Raw genomic sequence first — 5,350 nt, 5'->3', positions numbered from 1 at the left:
TGTGTGTGTGTGTGTGTGTGTGTGTGTGTGTGTGTGTGTGTGTGTGGGAGGGGGGCATGCAGGATACATTTAAATGTCACTGTAGATCCACTCAGAGAATGGTGTTCAGGTTAACTATAGGTCTCCGAGGCTCTGCTTCAGCTTTTTTTACGACATGTTTTAAACAACAGTAGCCGGGGGGGTGTCTTTACATAAAAACATTATAAACAGCGCTTTCCTGTTTGAATAGTCAATTTACTAAAATTAGTCATTTTGATTTGTGAATATTGTATTTTGTCAGTACAGCTAGTACAGTTCAAGACCCCCTGTGTAGATTTTGACTCCTTAGTACCACCACTGAGCAATGTTTTCAAGATGGGGTCCCTGTTTTGTTTAAATCACATGCACGCACACAAGGATGCACACGCACGTGGCATTGCAACTCCTGCTGACTTCACGCTCTACCACCGATTGACAGTCCGCAGCAAAACACTGCAATCTAGCAAACGCGGGTCTAAACGATTTAACATGTTTGAGATATCAGCTGTACAGATGTTTTATGAGAAAGAAACGTGAGAAAACACTGAATGTAAATGTAAATTATTATAAAGGTTTGTTTACAAGATAACGCTATATTTCATTTGACCCATTTTGATCCAAAGTGTAGGGAACAAAAAGCACATTCTCTTTAAACATAGCTGGAGACAGTGTCATCGTGTACGGATCTCCTAAAGTCTTTTTTATAAAAATAACACATGAGCCCAATGGCAAAAGCAATGTAAATGCTTTCCCAAATCTCAACAATGCATAGACAGCTGTGAGCGTCCAACAGGCTGATAGGTCAATCCAACTTCCTGTCAGGAAAACGAATTGGAAATCCGCATTCGCGATATTCGCTTCAATTCTCTATAATGGAATATGTCAATATTGATATACTGTGTGTCACAAGTAGTACATGTTCTGGTAAATCAATTAAGAAAGTTTGTGGATAAAATTCCCAACAAATAAATGCACTTCTCTGTAAAAAGCCAACATTGCAATCAAGCAATCCTGCTCATTGATTTGCAACAATGCCCACAGTGGCTTAATTTAACCCAAGATAATAAAGGGGCAGATAGGGACAGTGTGAGAAACCCTCTGACAGATTATTGTCTCATGGCATATATGGTCATTTCTGCTTAGAGAATGTATATATATTAGTGTGTATATATTGTTTGTTGGGTTGTTTGTTTTGAATGTGTAAGCACATTGTGAGCAACTATGCTCCAAAGGAAAATTCCTCGTATGTGTCTTCATACCTGGTCAATAAAGCTGATTCTGATTCTGATTCTGATTCTGATTCTGATTCTGATTCTGATTCTGATGGCCCAACCCGACCATGCACGCTGGCTTACATGCAGCCATGCAGGAGCAGCATGTCCCAGCTCTTACACACCACAGTCCCTGGTCTCCAGTCTGAGCTGAATGAAATTCTCAGGTCACATCCTGGAGCTGCACTCTTTTTCATCTCTCTCTCTTTCACTCCCTGTCACACACACTCGTGCATACACACACACAGCCCCTTCCTCCTCCTCTTTTTCGTGCTCCTTCCCCTCCCCTTCCTACCTCTCTGTGAATGCTCACTCACTCACACAGCAGTGGGCTGTGTAGGTGGACACTACATGCCCCTGCTTCTGTCTCTCTCTCTCTCTCTCTCTCTCTCTCTCTCTTTCTCTCGCGCCCTCCCTCACCACCTCATTCTCTCTCCCTCACTCTCTCCTGCTGTCACATTCCAGTTGTCTAAACTTTCTCTCTCCCAGAGTGCAGGAAGGAAGGGGAAACTAAAAGAGGAGAAGCACTAGAAAAGCCTTATTCTCTTTGGATGAGAGGAAGTAAAAAAGAGGAAACTCTCTTCATAGTCCGTTTGGCTTAAAAAGAGGGAAGTCATCCTGAAAAAGCATACCTTCTTAAAGGGGCTTACCCATTTTATTTTATTTTTATTCCCTCCCGTCTTCTTTTTTTCCTTTTTTGGGCTGTGCTCACTTATTGTGGTCGGACCCACGGTGGACTATTCACGTGAGCGCTTGTTTTTACAGCGAAGCTAGTCCCAGCTCTCCTGGCGGGACGGAAAGGGGGAGGAGGTAGCAGTGTTTGACAAGACTGACACACAAACACACGCTCAGAGAGAAAGTTACTGCCTGGACCTCGGAGGATTTTCCATTCAGCTATGTGTGTGTAAGTGTCACTTCGTCATCTGTCTGAACACACTTAAACCCCCTGCAAATATGTTGTCTGGCTACTTTTTCTTGTTGGTTTCTGTGTTACAGTTGTGAGATTTTTGTGTTATTTGACAAATCAGATCATCCCTCCTGTTGTCGATCTAAACAGCTATAAACTTTGAATCTTTAAAAGTCGTTTTCTCTGTATATTTAATCCGTCATAAGACAAGTTTTTTTTGCCTTTTGTATGTTGTGTAGTTTAAATGCTTTGTCTGGTGATGCACTCAGGATTGTCACTGCTGTCTCAGCTCTCGCTGTTGAGGATGTGAGAACGTAAGAGCGGATTAATTGGTGTGAGTGTGTTATTTATTTGGAAGATGGTGTGTGTGCAAAACGTGAGGGAGGACCTGAGTGGGAGACTGACTGGATTAGACTCTGACAGGGAACTGTAGGGTTCACGTGTAGACAGATGAGGTAACAACAGTGTGAGATCACATAGATACAGACAACAGAACACACACATGCACATGACAAAACCCCACTCCGTGTTGATACCTTTATCTTTAAAGGGACTTTAAAAGGAACAGTGAACATCATTTTTTCATGGATCCACCTGTGTGTGTGTGTGTGTGTGTGTGTGTGTGTGTGTGTGTGTGTGTGTGTGTGGTGTGTGTGTGTGTGGTCCCTGTGTGTGCTGTGGGTGTGTGGTGTGTGTGTGTGTGTGTGTGTTTCTCTCCATAGATGGTCAGTGTTGTTTTTATCTAATGAGCTGCTAGTAGAGAACAGGCTCTGCTGGCAGGAGTTTGACTCCACTGTAATTAACCACCGGGTGCATAATACAGTAAAACCAACAGCAAGCGGCAGCGAGGCGTTCACACAATGCAAATACTGGTGCTGACTCAGAGCAGGCAGCAAGGCTGAGCTCACTGAAAAGATGTCACTAAACTGCTTTCATTATCGGTTAATCTGCTGATTAATTACTTCCTTAATCAATTAACCATTTTTGCTATGAAATATCAGAAAATGATAAAAGGTTGTATATTTGCGGAACCCAAGATGACATCTTCAGATCTCTTGTTTTGCCCAAACCGGCCTTTCAAAACCCAAAAATAAAACAAAGAAAAATAGTTTTTGCTTGAAAAACAACTGAAATTATGAATTATCAAAATAGTTGCCCATTCACTGACTTATCATGTCATCACTTCATCACTACATCACTCATGACTGGTCTTGTTGGTTTGAAACTATTTGTAGTGCTGAGTGATGCGATGAAATCTATATCCAAATCCAATCCAAATTTATTTATAAAGCACATTTAAAAACAACAACAGTAGACCAAAGTGCTGTCCAATCAGAAAAAAAACTAAAATATAGAAAGAACACAAAAGACAACTTTAATAGCAAAATGAAATGATATAGAAAGGCAACTATTGTAATGGGTTTAAAGTCTTAGAATAAAAATATGTTTTAAAATGGGATTTGAGAAGAGGCAGTGTAGGGGCCAGTCTAATATGTAGAGGCAACTCATTCCAGAGGGGGCGACTACAGCAAAGACGCGGTCTCCCCTGTGCTTCAGCCTTGATCTACGTATATCACAATGAAATGAAACAAATTAGGTCGTAAAAGATTCACAAAAGAGCCCTTTTTGAGGTTATATTTTGGGGTTTTATTACCTTTTTTTATTATAGATCAGCTCGAGAATGACAGGAGAGGGGGGTGGAGCAAAGGGCCGTGGGTCGGATGCGCACCCCAGACCCGGGCCCAGGACTCAGCCTAGAGACCAACTGGAGATTGCCCCAACAAGATATTCTGTAATTCCATAAATTCAGTTTTTCTTTATACAACAACCAATTAACTGAGCTGAGTCAGGATAAATCAGCCTCATCTTGGTGTAAAGCAGGTTCCTTTCTATGTGACGCTAAACTTAAAACACGTTCAATGTTTAATCCTCATGCACAATTGTAGCAATGTCTCCCAAAATTCAACGTGTTTTTTCCCCCAGAAGCCTGCCTTAAATGCCGGTGGTGCATGCCCACCACCCTAACGCATGTCAGCCCTCGTAAACATGGCCGGGAAACCCAGCGAGCTGCTTACTCCAGACAATGGCGCAGTCAGTCAGCTCTTGGGCTCCAAAATGACAAAATTGCTCAGATGGCTTCCAAAGTGTGTGTGTGGTGTGTGTGTGTGTGTGTTTGTTGCAAACATGATCATACAGTAGGCCTGTGCTCCTGCCTCCCTGTTTGTGAGTGTGTGAGCCTGTTAGTGTGTGCATGCATCCACACCTACCTCTCCCTGCCAGCCAGGTTTCCCTGTAATTGACACGTAGCCGTTCAGCTGTAGCGCCCGTTCGCAGTGCCGGCCCGGTCCCTCCCAAACCACAAGGGACTCTTTGTTTGTAATTTATTTATTAGTGTGTGGTTTGGGTTACGAGAAGAGAAGGCGGGCCAGAGGCTGACGGAACAGGAACTGGATTAAGCCTGCTCCAGCGCTCATTTTCATTAGCGTAATGTTAACGTGCTTTTTGTTTAATATGTCTGATTAGCAGTCTGGTTGTCCTCTAGAGATGGAGGGGACGATTGACAGTAGAAATTATTATTTGGGTGTCTGTTTCTCCCACTTTTTACCCACACACATACAGATGGGACTTCATGTTTACAAATGCTGTGATAATCTGTGTAAATCTGTGTCCGGCCATCAGATAATCCCGACTGCTCAGAACAACAGACAACAGAAAGTCAGACCTTCTTGTTTCCTCTCCCTTCATCCTTACAACATGGCATAGCTTCATACCCCCCTAATTGGAGGGCTTTTTTCCACCATCCATTGGCTTCCTTTTGCTTTTTCATCAAGTGGTTTTATTTACTTTGTCTAGTCTGAATGGAACCTGGCACTGTACTAAGCTTTGGCCTGGTTCTCTCACAGTGAAGCAAAGCTCTCTTTCCTTTCCAACCCCAAACTTTTTCACCCTTGATTTGATTTTTGTTATCCTTTTCTTCTCTGTTCTCTGTTTTTGAAACTCAGCATGCATTCCTAATGGCTTCCACTTTTCTAGAGGGTTTCTTCTTCCTTCCTACTATTGCTCTTCCTTCCTTCCTTCCTTCCTTCCTTAAGTCATTTTAAAATGTAAAGGGAGGTGAGGGGGTCTCCTGATAGCTGAAGCAGATGTGCCCCCC

At 42.7% G+C, this 5,350-nt stretch overlaps 1 protein-coding gene across 3 annotated transcripts in view; it reads left to right on the top strand.

Moving 5' to 3' along the window:
- The window catches only part of eva1aa (eva-1 homolog A, regulator of programmed cell death a), an 80,443-nt gene that overhangs the window by 47,767 nt on the left and 27,326 nt on the right, over nt 1–5,350 (top strand). Inside the window, exon 1 of one of the 3 annotated variants that reach the window (XM_032543260.1) lies at nt 1,608–2,193. The exons of 1 other annotated variant lie outside the window; for it this stretch is intronic. The gene's annotated coding sequence lies outside the window, so the exon portion shown is untranslated. Of the gene's footprint in view, nt 1–1,607; nt 2,194–3,914; nt 3,989–5,350 lie in introns of those variants that run through there. One more of the 3 variants, XM_032543263.1, reaches the window with a different exon arrangement.

Source organism: Etheostoma spectabile, chromosome 18, assembly GCF_008692095.1.
Source record: "Etheostoma spectabile isolate EspeVRDwgs_2016 chromosome 18, UIUC_Espe_1.0, whole genome shotgun sequence".
NCBI classification, from domain to species: Eukaryota; Metazoa; Chordata; class Actinopteri; order Perciformes; family Percidae; genus Etheostoma; species Etheostoma spectabile.
This window is presented reverse-complemented; position numbering and strand designations above follow the sequence as displayed.